Genomic DNA, 16676 nt, shown 5'->3' with positions numbered 1-16676 from the left:
CTACCATAGGAAAACTACTCTGTAAATCAAGTCCCCGTGCCCTTCAGCCCAACCTAATCTCTTTATTGATGGTTTGGGCAGCACAGGTCCCTGCACACTTTCTCCAAGAATACGTGATAGCCACGAGCTTTTGCATCAGAAGAGTATTGACAAGGTTTCATAACATCTCTAGTCCCTTCCCCATGGGTCAGGTAGATAGCAGTAGGCAGACTAGTCTTAGCACTAAGCTCTGTAACAAACAGGTCTACTTTTCCTCCCTCTCTTTCTCTTCCGTTCTTTTCTTGTTGGACTGGTAGGCAAAATGGGCCATGATGACTGGGGTTGTACAAAACATTCTGTGCACAAACTGTTCCAAGCACAGAACTGCTGTTTTTAAGTGGTCCATGTCCCATCCAAAACATGTGTTTCAGGTGCTTAGGCTGCTGCAAAGTAGGATTGTTTTATTCCAGGCAAGAGGGGTTAGGGAGAAGAAGGGAGGAACTGGGGAAAAACAAGGACATTGACAAATACGGGGGAAGGCAAGGAAGAGAGGAAGGAAAGGTGCAGGGATGATTTGGACAAGCAAGCCAGTGAGATGTGACATGCTAAGATATCAGTGTCAGCTGTGTTGGAGGGAAGGAACCCTGAAGATCAGGAGGTGGGGTTGGGGGAGATGGGCTGGTGGGATATGCCAAGCTGGAACATTGGCAGTGGCAGAGGGGGAGGTAGGAAGGGAGACTGAGTGTAGATGAGTAGGTAGGACATCATTATTCAGACATCAGCAGCACCTAAGGGGAGGGTGGGAGGCAAAAGGCTAGAAATGTGAGAGGAAACAGCCTCTAGAATATGCTGTGCTAGAAGCTGCTTTGGGAAGAAAGAGGGCGTGGCACACACACAACCTCACTATATCCTTCCATCCAGACTTTGTTTCATCTGAAACTCAGAACCGTGATTTGTTTTCCCCATAGTTTGTTTGACAAGACATAGGGGCCATATACACATAACACTAAGCCATAAACCATGGTTGACAAACTATAACTGGATTTATACATTTCATTGGCCAATCACAAATAAATCACATGATGTGTTAGCATGATATGTGAACCCAGTCAGTAACAAAGTGGATTCAAGGTATCCATTTTGGTCACATTTTTGGAAGAGCCAGATGAAATTTACTTAGCTTTTTTTTTTCTGTTTGTCTTTATGAATTGGGAAGAAAAAGTGTCACAGTTACCACATTGCCCCATGTATTCATCAATACAGAGCAAACAGCAAACATAAATATGCAAACGCACCTTCTGCTTTAATTGGTCCATCCCAAGAATTGGGGGCAAGACAGGGGGAATCATGTTGTGGAAGTGGCATTTGAATGGTGAGAGAATGATAGGATCGAATGATAGAAGTCTAGAGTTTACAGTGAAATTATTTCAGATCGCAAGGACAAATTCCAACCCATTCCATTATTCAGTATGTAATATGAACTGCAGACAATAAACAAAGCCATATGAAGGCACCTTTCTCACCTACGTTCAGCTCCAGCTACTGTAGGGTAGAGTCAAATCTTTCCTTGTTTTTGTTCTACTATTTTGTTTGTTTGCTGGTTCAGTTGGCCTCTTTTGTAGAGTTTTCAATGGGCTAGATGTGTGTGTCTCTTTCATAGAAGTTTTTTGATTAGCTGCCAACAACTAAACTCTTCAAATATGAAACATTTGTGAACAGATGGATCAAATATAAGCCTGTGCAAGAAACAGTGAGCATATTTTATATCCTAAGGGCCAAAATATCCCATCATTTACCTAAGCCATATTTGGTAGGACTTTAAAAGGAATCAGAGCAACCAGATGCTCTCTTCGATTGCTCTGGTTAGAGGCAAAAAGGCAGAAGGGTTGGGAAGCGCATATCCCTGAGAGCTTAGTAGTGTTTGTGAGGTTTTGACTAACAACCCATAAATGGTTGACTAACTTTTTTTCTCACGCACAGTGTCACCACAGTGTAAGTAATGAACTAGTCAAACATCCTGAAAATTAGACAGCTGGGCCATTTAAATTATACTATACACGTTCACTGTAGATTTCATTTTCTGATTTTGTTTCCCTTCAAGTACCATAGAATAGCGAGGCGCTTTGGCACTGATCTCCTTTGGCAAGTTTCTGTATTAAGTAGCCATCGTACTTTGCTTCTGCAGGTGGGGGTGGAGAGCAGGTGTCACATCCTACTTTTTATATCTGCAGTATTCGCTTTGCTGAAACACTGAAACAGAGCAAAGAAAAGGCCTTCTACAATGACACATGGCAATCATTTGAGTGCCAAAGAATGTTAACATGCCAACCGGGGTGTGTGTGTGTCTGTGAGTATGGGTGTGTGTTATCTGACAAATCCCTGAAAGGATCACATCTTAATTTATCATTCTGGCATCATTTTGCCTGAAACTAGCCCATTTGAAGGTGAATCGGCTATTTTATTCAGGCTTCATTTATGTATTTGTTTATTGTTTACTTATTTATTTATTTATGTATTTATTTATCTGACTGATACCCTGTATTTCTTCCAAGTGCTCAAGGTGGGTTCCTTGCTTGGGCACATCTATAGAGACCCCCTCCAACCCAGATTTGGGATCTGTATGCCATTTACATTCTGATTTGCAAAAGGATCCACTGAAGATCATTTCAAAAATGTAGAAATAATTGTTATTTTTTAAAACACCTTCCACTTGGAATACTTACCTCGTTGTCTCCAGAGCAGACCAAATACACACTTTATGTTGTAGAATCTTTTCAACCTTTGTGCATTTTCCTGTGTGTGAACTTGCCACTTCAGTTTAACTAGAATGGTTAAACTGAGCTTGTGACAGAGTGTAGGGAGGTTGTGGCTGATCTAGGAACAGTAGAAAAGGTGCAATAACTATGAAACTGTGTATGTGTGTAGATTAGTTGGGGCTGTTCCTTGGCTGAATGGGATATAAGCACAATCTGTCCTTGGGGTAAGAGGTAGAATGCTGAAAATTAGCAGCCATATTGTGGGCTTGGTTGCCACTTGAGGAGATATATCCGTTTCTGCTTGATGAGGTTTCCTGACAGCTGCCCCAGCTATATGATTCTGAGTTGGGGGATTCCCTTATACATTTTAAAATGGATATCCTTTTAAAGAAACCAGTGTGCCTGCTAAATATGTGTTGTGATTACTCAACACACTAGAAGCAAGGTCGCTGTCTATTGAAGAGTTATGGTGGGAAAAAGAGAACTTGGTGTTGGTAGGACTTAGAGACTCATATTTGATGAGGCAGAGCATAATATCCATTTAAAGACAAATGTTGTGATAGTATTATACCCACACGCTGACAATCTGCTAACTTGCTTCAAGTTGTGGGTCACGGATGGGGCTGACTTTTAATGCCCACCTCCTTTCCCCAGAATTCAGGAGCAAAATTCTCTGAGGTTTCTTGTAATGGTTTTAACAATGTTTTTCTGTGGATCAAGACTCTCATTCCACCCAATCTGGATGCTGTCATTATAACAAAGTCAGTTGTGGTTATAGTAACTTCACTTACTGAAATCCAAGACTTGGATAACATAATACCTCTTCTTGTTCTTTTGGGGACCACAAATCCAATGCTTAAGTTATACATTCAAAACAAATCTTATAATTATATTGTAATGCAAAATAAAACATGGTCACACATCCTCAATATTTTAGGTGTGTAGAGTGGACTTAGTCCCAATTTATCATATATCCCATTGCTCTATTGTTGTTATTTAATTCCTTGCAGCTAAAATGCCCAAACTCCAGCTACTGATCCATGGATTAAAGTGATATTTGTTTAAGGGGGAAAAAATTGAATTAAGGAGAACTTTCCTAAAGTGTATTCTTGTTTCTAGTCATGATTGGTATCATAACCATATCGAAAGGATGGGACATTCCATGTCTGTGCTCAGGTCTGATTATTTTATCAATGAAGAAGAGATCATTTGTAAAGGCAAGACCTTTCAGCACAAACTTCTTTTGTATTCTTACAGTTATAGTCTATCCCATTGGAACAATGTCATAAATGTATGGAATTGCTGAGCACACAATAGAATTCAACACAATCCTCTTTTTTCCCATTTTTCAATCTTTTATTCTCATACCCAAGGTGAATAGCACCTTAATGTGGCACATTCAGCACCCCAAAGGATTAACTCAGCGAGGGCATTCAGTGGTAAGTCAGCAGCAAAGCCATAAGCTTTTTTCCGTTGTAGATCCTGCAGAAGTGGCCAACGTTTTTGGCCCAGTGACAGATGTGGAATTTTGAATGCATTTTATGGGCTTTTTACCATGAAGCGGGAGGGAGGGTTGGCCACTAGGTGCAGTTGCTCCATATCACATTCCCTAACATCCTAGGAGCTCTCTGCAATCTTAGCTTAACTCCCCCCTACTCCAAATGCAGCTCCCAGTTGCAGTGCTTACTTGATTTTCTAAAAAAGTCTCTGGGGTGTAAGTGGAATTATTAGAAATACAGATTATGGCCGTCTTCTGTTTTTTAATTAAAAGAATCTGGAAAAAATGAAATCAGAGAAAGAAAGAACTGTGGTGGGAGCCAAGGAAAATTTGCTGGATGCCCAGGTGGTATAGCCTCACTATGCCAACTTTGATGACCATTTTATTTGGAGTATTTTTATGCCTTCTTTCAACTGCAAAACTTCCCAGAGGGCTTGCAAAAAAAAAACTGTATGCAATTTGTATTGGTATTTGCTTTAAGTACCAGTACAGCTGGAAAGAGACAAAGGTCAAGTGGATCAGCGAAGGAAGCCTTGCTGTTTTCCATATTCCTCTAATGCCAGCAGAATATGAAGTAGGATCTGAATGGCACCTCTTTGTATGATGAAGCCAAGAGTTCGATGGACCTTTGTTGTTGGAGGGATACAGCTAAATAGCAACTAGGCGTAGCCATTTAGCAGTGGAAGGAAATTTCTCTAACTTTTCCCTCTTACATAACAATCACAGATATCAATAAGGCCCCATCGTCTTTCAGTTTAAATTATTTCAGGAGCAGCCTCCTCAGTCTTTTGAAATACACCTTTCTAGTAGGCCATCAACCTATTTCAAACTTTTCTTTTAGCTTTGCATTTTGCTAAATGTCATTAACTCAGCTGGATACCTCGGTGCGCCTGTGCTATTGCTTATGACTTTGATCAATTATTTCCACCTAGATGGGAATTGTATCATATTGATCTTTTCCTCCCTTTAAAACAAGAACAAAACTGCAGGCTTTCCATCCTTGTTCATAAGATACTAATGACAAGTGCGCATGATTTGGTAAATCAGGCATGCGTTGGATCCTTTCCAAACTGAAAAAAAAAAAACACATAGAGGTAATGTTTCAAACATCAATATCAACACATTTTAGATATTCCAGGGTCTTTAGGCTCAGGAATCAGTGAAATAGGATCCCATCTAAGAGTCACTTATTAAATGTAACCAATCATAAATGTTCCATCCCTGCAAATCTTCGAGGGATAATTTACTTCAGCCAAGCTTTGAGCAAAGCAACCCTTGCTTCATGAAACACCATGAGTTGCTTGTTTCTATGGGTGAAAAGAACCAGCTCGCATTGCTTTGCTCTGCTCTGGTTCATTTATCTCCTTTGGCACCTCACACATCCCTCCAATGCTTGCAATACCCAGAAGAGCTTCTCCATAGGCACAGAGCCTGCACAAAAGCTTTTTCCAGGTTTTGCAAGTAATGGAGAAGACTGCATAAATGAGGTAAGAAAAACAAAAAGGTACTTCATTGTGTTGCCTCTCTACCTTGACGAAGAGAATTGTGCCTCTTCCATGGGGTGAGAAGCTGTTTGTTGAGGCCAATCTAATGCTAAGGACTGGAGAGGCTGATGATATAAGGGGATGGGGCTTTATAGAAAAAACTATTCTTCCCTTTTTCAGATCCTACCTTCAGCCTCATCTAATTCTCTTTGCTTAATGATAGACAACTAATCAGACCACCAACTCAGTCTTACTTAAGGCATATATGGCATAACTGATAACCAAAGACAGAATCACAGATCACTCTTCCCTTTGAATCACATAAAGTTTAATATTGGCAACTAATATCTTAGTAGCAAGAATTGAGTGGTCTAGGCAAAGGTCAGATCTCCAAGTAGTCAGACAAGGGTTCAAATCAAGGTACAAAAAAGAAAAAAAAAACACAGTCAGCTATTCAAAGGAACTATTCTACCATTTTAATGTTCTCAGGTACAGGTTTTTATATGAGAAACACCCAGCCTTGACATGCAGATCAAGGCTGGCCCCATGCATCCTTTGATCCTTGTTCCTCTTAGATGAAGATCCAGATGATAAGGATATGATAGCAATATTAAGCCAGGTGGCCCAGTACTCTGACTCAGTATAAAGCATCTTCCTATGTCTGGGCATGGCTTCTAGCACCCGAGATGGTTTAAGAACCAAACGCAGATGCAAAGCAGGAAGATTGATTGGTTATGTGTTCTCTCTTAGTGAACACAGATTTTTTCCAGAACTCTCTGTCCCCAACCTGGTCTTTCAGGTCTTCCAACAGTACACTCTTCACTGCTATAACTGAGTCCATCCACTTTGCTGTTGGTCATCCTCTTCTTCTCTTTCCTTCCACCTTTCCCAGCATTACAGTCTTCTCTAGAGAGCAAGGTCTTCACATAGTGTGTCCAAAGTAGGATAATGGAGCCTGGTAATTTGTGCCTCTAGTGAGAATCTGGATTGATTTTTTCGATGATCTAATGGCTTGTTTTCTTGACTGTTCACAGTATTCTCGGGAGTCTTCTCCAACACCAACGTTCAAAAGTGTCAATATTCTTTCTATCCTGCTTCTTCAAAGTCCAACTTTCACTTCCATAAAGCATCACAGGGATTACCATGGCTTGCACAGTTCAGATCTTTGTAGGTATAAACATGTCATGGCATCTGAATATCTTTTCCAAGCCTTCATTGTTACTGTACCACATGCTAGTCTGCAGTGTATTTTTTGACTGCTGGCTCCTTTATTGTTGATAGTCCTAAAAGACAGAAGCTATCCATCATTTAATATCTTCATTGTCACTTCTAAAGCTGGTTGCTGTACCTGTTGTCATTAGTTTTATATTTAATCTTTGTCCCATTTTTTCACTATGCTCTTTGACTTTCATTACTAAAGTTTGCAGATCATTTGCATTTTCAGCTATCACAGTATGTCATCGGCATAGCACAGGTTATTGATCTTTCTTCCTCCAGTTTTAAAACCAAATTCATCATCTTCCAATCCAGCTTCCCAATATATATTCAGCATATAGGTTGAATAAATAAGGGAACAGCATGCAGCCTTGTCTCCCTCCTTTGCTGCTTCACCATGTTCTGACTGGGCTGTGGCTTCCTAACCCATGCATAAGTTTTACATGAGGAGAATGAAATGTTCTGGTATTCCCATTTTTCTAGGCACATTCCACAGCCTGACATGATCAACACAAAGACCCTTCTGTAATCAATGAAGCACATATTGACTTCTTTTTGGTATTCTTTGATCTTCTACCTCCAGTACCTTCCTATATTGCTGCCACCCGGTATAGATACTTGCTTGCTTTAGCTGGGATGACCTTCATAACTTGTAGGTGACTCTGCTGGGATTATACACTCTTGGCATACACTCCCACCATTCTTTGCTCATCCCTCCTAAGAACACCCCATCATCACCAAGATTAGGCAACCCAGCATGACTTGGGGCGGGGGAGCAGGAAGACAGTGATTAAAAGTTCCCATCATTTTTGTTTTGTTAATTAATAGGCCAGAAGATAGCTTTGAAAATTGGTTAAGTGCTCCTCTGGGTGATATTACCCTTCTCTGGACTAAAATGATTTTATTTATTCATTCATTTCTTCACTTTTATACCATATACCCCACCTTTTTCCAGCAAGTCAAAGTGACACTGTATTCCCTCCTTATATCCACCACAACAGAGGATGACTGGTTTAAAATCCTCCAGTCAACTTCCATGGCTATATGAGGATTTGAATCTGGGCTCATGATCTGATGTTTACTATATCACCCTATATCACGTCAGCTCTCATCACCTGAAGTTGCTAAAGCTGTTACGCTTACTAAAAATACTATTAATTCCTTGGGGAAAGAAGGGGAGACACCAGCTGCTGTCTGGAAGATAATAAATGTGTTATTTTTTTAATGATTTGTTTAATATCAAAATATGTTTTGACTTCTTAAAAAAAGATCAAGAAAGAGAAGGGTTCAATAACCTTTCCTGGAAGAACACCTTTTCTCTCTTAGGGCAGCCCAACCCATAGAATATCCTAATTGCAGATCTCTCCCATTTGATTCCAAGCTGAGCAACAAGAAGAGACCTTCAACTCCTTGTTATAAAGTTGTTCAGAGCATCTAAATAAAAAGATGATGAGGATGTAGGCATGTGTTTAAAGCATTGGCATCTGCTGGGGGAATCAAAACAGGTAATATGGCAGTTGCAACATTGTGATTGAAACCCTGACCCTTTTGTATGTGTGCTGATATCACACACTACAAAGGGGGTGAGGCTTCACTCACAATGGTGTGATCCTCATTTTGATTGTTGTCTCACACACACACGCAGATGCTGATGGTCTGGTTAATATCATGTTTTGCCTTCTCAGTGCCACTTCACTTGCATCTACTTGGTGAACATTTCCTCTTGAGGAAAGATCCTTAATTCCATAGCAGGGCATATGGTTTCACTACAGAAGGACACATCAGCCATTTCAGCTGGGACTGCCAGAGGTTGTATTTCAGCAACATCTGGAAGGCCCCTAAGAAGAATTCTGATAGCAATGCCTCTGTTGCATGAGTCCAGTAATTGTTAAAGGCCGAAAGAATCTGAGCTTTCTTCAGAGTGTGAATCCAACCAGGGCAAGAACCAGTGAAGCAGATTTTATAACTACAGATGTATTTACAGGACATATATTATAGGGATAGGCAAAGTGTAGCCTCTCACTAGCTACATCCTACCAGGAAGAGAATCAAAGATGTGCCCCATGTATGTGGGCTTGAGAAGGAAACACAAGGAAGTGAGTTCAGATTACAATCTCTTAACCAGGCAGGCAGAATGATAGGCAAAGAGGGAGATTACAAAATTAATTCTTAACTCTCTGATTACACCCTGCTGCCTCCTTGGGGCATCATGAGATGCTGAAGATTCAGTGCTATTGGATCCACACTTCCAAAAGAAACTCCCAATATGACACATTTAGAAAATTTCCTCCATGACTTGTTTTCATATTGGGATCCATTGGTTAAATTTCTATACATTGGTATTAAAGGCAAGGGTTCTGGCTAGAAAAAGAAACTGGCAGTCCAATGTTTTAACTCTGTTTCAGAGGAAGAGGAGCATATATATTTTTCAAAACACTGACAAAGCTGTATAAAAAAGATGAAACTGTAGTGACCAGATTATGCATTATTCTTTGCACATAACAAAGTAAAGACTCATTTCCTTTGGGAATCATATGACATATGTAAGCATTCAAGATACTTCTTACAATTCAGATTGTCCACATGGCCTTAATTTTTCCATGGTGATGTTACTTTCTTTGCCCAGGAAGTCTACTAAGTGTAAGTTGTTCTATCTATTACTTCTGAATGACTATAACATTTCAAGTAATTTCCAATACAGAGTCATGCCGTGTAACCTAATATACAGTTAACATCTGTTGGATAGCTTAGTCCTCTGGCACACCTCCAGCTTCTGCTAAGGATCTTAGCATGAAATAAGCCAAACCAATTTGTCTAGGCTCTTCAATAAGGTGATGGCAGCTTGCAAGGCATTAAAACAATTACATGTATTTATGCAAGCAACATTACCTACAGTTTGTAAAATGAGCATTTTGTTATATTTCAAAATATTCCAATGTACAGAAAATAGAGAAATCAGACTGAAAAGCCAACTGCAAACAAATCTGTATATTCAATATCTTATTTTAAAATTGATCAATAGTTTTCTTGGAAGAATGCACTTAATATAATGAGGAGGTCTAATTTTGATAAGATTTGTTTATCTTTCAGGAGGAAGAAGTGCAAAGATTTATTTTGAGATGAGTAAAAATTGTTATCAACCACCTAAGTAACTGTTTTATTTTATAAAATTATAGCTAGAGCTGATGGGAAACAAAAGAATCATAAAAACATTTGGATACAGTTGTTTTGCTTCCTGGTAAATGCTGCACATGATTTTCCCCCCTATTGTCCTATTCTCCTAACAATATGTTCAGTTTTTATGGTATTTCATCTCCACATTATCATCATTCCAAAACATATCCCCAAAGCTCTAAATCCATCCTCCTTCTTCTAGGATCATTGTTACAGAAACAAAAGATCCCAGGGTAGGGGTGGTGGGATGGTGGAGGAATCCAGGGGCACTGGCCCTCAGATTGCTGGGTGCAAGACCCTATGTTTTAAGTTGGGCTCTAAGAGGGACCACAGTTGGGACTGTTGCTATTGTACCAGCCTCCCTTCTGTGTAACAACTCCCTGCCTGAGCAGGGGTGGGGGGGTGGGGGTGGGACTTATGGTCTTGAGGGACTTCAACTTGCCTTCCCTGGGGGCAGGGTCAGAGAGAGCTCAGGAGTTCATGGCCACCATGACAGCTATGGGCCTGTCCCAAGTCATCCAGGATCCAATGCATAATAGTGGTCATACACCTGACCTGGTCTTTCTGTCAGAAAAGTGGCAGGATGTTCTGAAATTGGGGAAGATACTGGTTTCTCCCCTGTCATGGTCAGACCACTCCCTGGTGAATCCACTCGTGCCACCCCCCTCTGCAGGGAGGCTGGGACTATTAGATCGGCCTGCCCCACATGACTAATGGACCAATTGGGTTCCAGAGGGAGCTTGGGGTTGTTCCAGAAGGTCTCCTACATGGACCGGCCAAAACCTTGGTAGCCATCTGTAATGGGAGAGTGGGTACAGCTTTGGACTGCATCCCATCTCTCTGGACCCATGGTTTCCACAACTCTCCATAGTATACGGAAGAGCTAAGGAAGCTAAAGAGGGCTAAGAGACACCTAGAGCATTGCTGGTGAACAACAAAAAGCAAAGTCGATTGAACACAATCTAGAGCTGCAATTAGAACCTACCTCATGGCAGTAAGGGCGGCGAAGCATAATTATTTCTCTGCCCTTATTGCCTCCACAGATAGCTGCCCAACAGCCCTGTTTCAGAGACCTGGACCATCCTTGAAGGAGTAATTCTGGGTCTATCTTCAGGGTTACTGTGAGGAATATGCTGGGCATCTGGCAGATAAAGTTGCTCGAATTTGCTCTGTGTTGAACTCTAGCCTTGATACAGGGCTAGTAGAAGTTATGGGGGCTGAGTCTTGTATGGTTTTCTGGAAGGAGTTCGAGCCTGTTGAATCTGAGGAAGTGACCAGGGTCTTGTAGCTGTTAGTTCAGCCACTTCTATGTTAGATCCGTGCCCCTCCTGGCTGGTCAAGGCTGCCCAGGAGAGGACATTTGATTGAGTCTGGGTGGTGGTGAACTCCACTTTGAGGGAGGGGGTGGTCCCACCAGCTCTTAAAGAGACAGTGGTGCACCCCCTCCTCAAGGTGCCATCACTTGACCCAACTAATCTGGACAGCTTTCATACAGTCTCCAATCTTTCCTTTTTAGGGAAGGTTGTAGAGAAAGTGGTTGCATGGCAACTTCAAAGGGCTCTGGATGAGATGGATTATCTGGAGCCCTTTTAGTCAGGATTCACGCCAGAATATGGGACTGAGATAGCACTGATTGCACTCTTGGATGACCTCTGGCAGGAGTGGAATAGGGATAGTGCATCCATCCTTGCTCTTCTTGACCTTTCAGCAGCCTTCAACACCATCAGTCATGATATCCTTCTGGGCCAGCTTTGGGTGTTGGGGGTGGGCAGCATAATGTTGAGCTGGCTCTCCTGCTTTCTCCAGGATCAGTTCCAGTTGGTGTTGATAGGAGGCAAGAGGTACAGCCCACAGCCCCTACTTTGTGGGATGCCATGGGGCTCAGTTCTCTCTCCACTTTTATTTAAAATCTACATGAGGCTGTTGGGTGAGGCGATCCAATGGTTTGGGATGAGGTATCATCAGTATGCTGATACCCAGCTTTATATCTCCACCCTGGGCTAAATGATGCCATGGATGTCCTGTCTAAGTGCCTGGAGGCTGTAGGGGCCTGGATGAGGCACAATGGGCTTCAGCTCAGCCCAAGCAAGACTGAGTGGCTTTGGGTGCTCCAGCCTTCCGGTACCAAGAGTTTTGCACCTTTGGTCCTGGATGGAGTGACACTGCCTCAGATGGACCTGGTACACAATCTGGGGATCCTCTTGGACTCACAGCTCCTGTCAGAAGAGCAGGTGGTAGCCATGGCTAAAAGGGCCTTCGCACACCTTCAGGTTGTGTGCCGGTTGTGCCCATTCCTGGACTGGGAGGCTCTGCTTACTGTCACTCATGCCCTCATGACCTTCTAAACAGTATTGGCTATTCAGCACATGTAACACCACTGCTTCAGGGGCTGCAGTGGTTGCCAGTGTGTTTCCAGGTGCAATTCAAGGTGCTGGTTGTCACCTTTAAAGCCCTGCATGGCTTGGGACTGGGTTACCTGAGGAACTGTCTTCTCCCAGTTGTTTCTACCCGTCCAGTCCAGTATGGCAGGATGGGCATGCTCCAGGTCCTGTCAGCCAAGGAATGTCGGCTGGCAGAGACCAGGAGGTGTGCCTTTTCTCTGCCATAGCACCTGCTGTCTGGAACATCCTCCCTCCTGAGATTAGGATGGCCCCAATCCTGGCCTTTTGGAAGGCCTTGAAGACCTGGCTATGTTCCCGGACCTGGGGTCTCGACTGTGTGAAGGGCTCCATTTCCAGCTTATGCTGAGACCAATGAATTATAACATATCTTGGCTGCCATTCATACTTAATTTCTTTTTTGTATTGTGTTTTAATTGTTTAATTGTTTTTACGATTGTTTGCCACCCAGACTCACTGGTTTGAGATGGGCACCTATACAAATTGAATGAATGAATGAATGAATGAATGAATGAATGAATGAATGAATGAATGAATGAATGAATGAATGTCTGGATCTCAGGGCAGAATCCCAGTTCTACCATCCTCATGTTGCAGGGGAATAAAATGGCAATACAGAGAACAGCAGACCTCCTGCACCCAGAGCCAGAATCCATATCTGGACAGATATGGACATGCTGGGCCCAATGACGATGCTACTGCTCACCACCACATCCTTCCTCACTCTTTTTCTCAAGAAAAAAAAAAGTTGATAGTCAAAATGTGGCTGGAAGGGCATGTCACAGTTATGCATTGTATTAGTGGAAGAAAATGGTGCTTATGTCAAAATAAGATATAGGTTTCTGGCCATTTGTAAATATTAAATTATTCTAGAATGATGTTATATCATATTCAACAGCTGACAGGCTTCTGGTTATTTAACCAAAACGGCAGACTTCTAGATTTACAGTATATATGTCCTTTTCTTACAGGGGCTAATATAAATATTTTGCAACACGAGAAACCCAGCAGAAGCACCTAAACTTATAGATTAGCATAGATTTTTAAATTTATTTTTAATTGTGAAAAGAGCCTTTTTCAATCTAGGTTCTTACAGAGGTTTGGGCATCAACAACCATAACATCCAGCAGACAAGACCAGGCTATTTATTATGAGGGTTGAACATATACAGAAGGCAGCAGTCGATGAAGGTTAGTGTGCAAGATAGATTCCCAGCGAATGCACCTCCATGAAGGAAGGAAAAAGCTGGACCTGCTGAAAAGCTTAGATATACAAAGTCAAAGAATCAGCTCTACTTACTAAATTAGTGCTTGCCAATCAGGTGCCCAGCCAGATCAACCCACTGGCCTGTAAACTCCAGCTTATTTTTCTGAAACTGTGACAAGGACAGAGAAAGAGGATTTTTTTTCCTCTATCCATTCTATATAATCTCATAACTGAAGCACCTTTTTCGCAGCTGCTGGAAATAATAGCTTACCTATATTTATGCAAATAAAATCATGGCTCGCTGGACCATAATTTCATCAGGACTGGAGTCATTGAATGCCAATAGATATTTTTAATATTTATGTTTTAATGCATAGGTTTAAAGAAGCATATCAACAAAAGAATATCACGAAAGAAGAAAACAGAACCATCTTCTAGTGTCAGTAACTTTTATGCCCTTATTGTTAGTCATGTTCATTTCATGTAGATAAAATAATTTGGATAGCAATATTGTATCAGTAGGTGTATTTTAAAAAAATGTCACTGCAATCAGTGTTACAGGGGAAAATAATATCCAGATTTATGAGTAGACAAATTATTGATAGTTTCCTTGTGATTTCACTTTTATTAGTTCAATAGATTCTCCATTCCACTTTTGACTTTTGGTATATATAGCTTTTATTTATTCTATTCTTTTTCCCCCACCTCTTTTGCTTGAGTGTGTTATGATGTCAGTAGCATGTACTATTACAAATACTAGGATAAAATGCTTTTAATAAAATTACTAAAATATCTTGAGAACATAAAAGAACATTAACAAGTTAGGAATAATGGGGCTCATTATGGTAGCTATCTTCTTTAAAAAAAAGAAGAAAAATAAGTCCTGAAAATTAAATAAAATATAAGCCTATAAGTATTGGTTCATAGTAGCTGCACTCACACACATTATTAAACCATTTTGAATTATTTTGCTTTTGGGCATCGTAGTTTGCACACAATGATTTGTCTCTTAGCACGATGTGTGAATACCGCCCACTGTGGCTTATTCAACAAGCCACAGTTTTGCATGAAGCATGAAACCAGTCACTGCATTAAAAATTTATCAGACTAATTTTTCAGTCCTACTTTGCTGAAGGGAGAAATCATGCATCAGCTTCCCCCCCCCCCACACATACACACTAACTTGTTTTTATGAAAATACAATTCTTCCTTTTCACCCCACTTATGAAGAAGTTTGCAAATGTTGGAAAGTGCTTATAAATATACTGTTGTATTGCCATAGTGAACCTTTAAACCACAGAACTGTTAAAGGTGAATCTGCCAGGAAAAAAAAAAAAAGATGGAAGTCCAAATTTGGCGCCACATACATGGCTGAATACCTCGACTTTTTTTAATTAAATGTTTCAAAACTCTTTGCTTGGATGGATACTCTGTCAGTTTCACTTTGTCTCCCCATTTGGATGTTTTAAAAACTCAGTTACTTTCCTCCCCATTTATGTTGTTTTCCAAATGTTTCCCACATTCTTTGTAGCAATTTAGTTTGGGGCTTCTGGTGAATCAGATTTATGAGGAATGGGAAAATTACAAATAAGTTTGTGATAGAGTTGGCCTCTGTATCAAAAGAATTGTTGTGTACAGCAAGTGGTGCTAAATTACATTAATAATGCCAAATAAGACAAATGACTCTTCCTTTATCTCTTTCCCTCTATTGCTTTAACCTGTATTAACAAATACAGGCTTCAGTTAATTAGAAGGCTGAAATATAGATTACATATGTTTCTAATCCTTCTAATGACATAACAAGTTTTTATTGACTTGCCACTTCCCACAATTTTATTTTGAAAGACCATTGACCCTGATTATACTGATATATCAGAAGATCTCTGCTTTTAAAAATTACATGGGAGAGAAGGGTCAGGGAAAGGCAATATCTGCATTCATTCTGTACCACTTATTGTTGACACTCCAATCCTAATACTTTTTCTCATTTTCTAACCCAATACAAAACACTTGAATATGAAAACAGCCTTCTTTTTTATGGAAGAAGAAGCACTTGGCTGAGATGTAAGTGGGAAGCAGTTTTTTCTAGTCTCTGAATCAGTGGATTCTTTTACATGCATGTAAACTAGAACATTTAAAAAGTGTCAGGACTTTGATTAGCTGGTTCCACCTGTTATTTTGACATTATTTGTGTGTGTGCATACACACACACACACACACACACACACCTACCTATGGACATCTCTGCTTCTTCAGTTGGAACTTCATTAAAGGAGAGGGAACGGATCAGGTGTGAACAAGGCACATTGAGACCAAGGGCAGAGAGCTGGAAGAGTGTCACATTGTTTGAAAGAGTGCCTTGGACTATCAGTCTACTTCAGAACAACCTATTGGTCCCAAGTGTCCTTGCTTATGTGATTAGTGCCAGTTGGGTTTGAATGGGGGCTGGAGTCAATAAGCCCAACCTTCCATCTTTGGTGACCAGACTCCAAGCCAAGACTTTATAAACCTGATGATGCTCTGTTGCTCTACTTGATGAACTTTCCTGAATTCTATATGTCCCTTGACTGGACTGTATTACCCCTTTGCCTTGTCATTCCATCATGAGTGCTTCTACTGTAGTTATACTGAGTTTTGACTGTATGATTATTCTGTAAACCCTTGAGAAAAGAGATTATCTCTCCAGGGGATTCAAACAAGAATCTTTCTCAGCAATACTTGGAGACTGAAGTGGGGTCTCCTAAGTGCAAATTATGAGCTTCTGATCCTTTTCCTCTCCCTTCAATGAAGATCCAATTGAGGAAGGTATCCTGCAGGGGGATGGCTCATCCTAATTACATTATGGCCCAAGTAGCCATGATTATATTTGTATGAAGTTCCTCCTCCAGAATAGCAGGCTGATCTGATTAGCTGATCTGACTATTTTATTAACATTTCAGTGCATTGTTTCCTATGCTGAAAAAGA

The sequence above is a fragment of the Python bivittatus genome, unplaced genomic scaffold (genome assembly GCF_059951505.1).
Source record: "Python bivittatus isolate LINGU-HERP-01145 unplaced genomic scaffold, Pbiv_v1 ctg000480_np1212, whole genome shotgun sequence".
In the NCBI taxonomy this organism is placed as follows: domain Eukaryota; kingdom Metazoa; phylum Chordata; class Lepidosauria; order Squamata; family Pythonidae; genus Python; species Python bivittatus.
The sequence above is the reverse complement of the archived record's forward strand: the minus strand, read 5'-3'. Positions refer to the sequence as shown.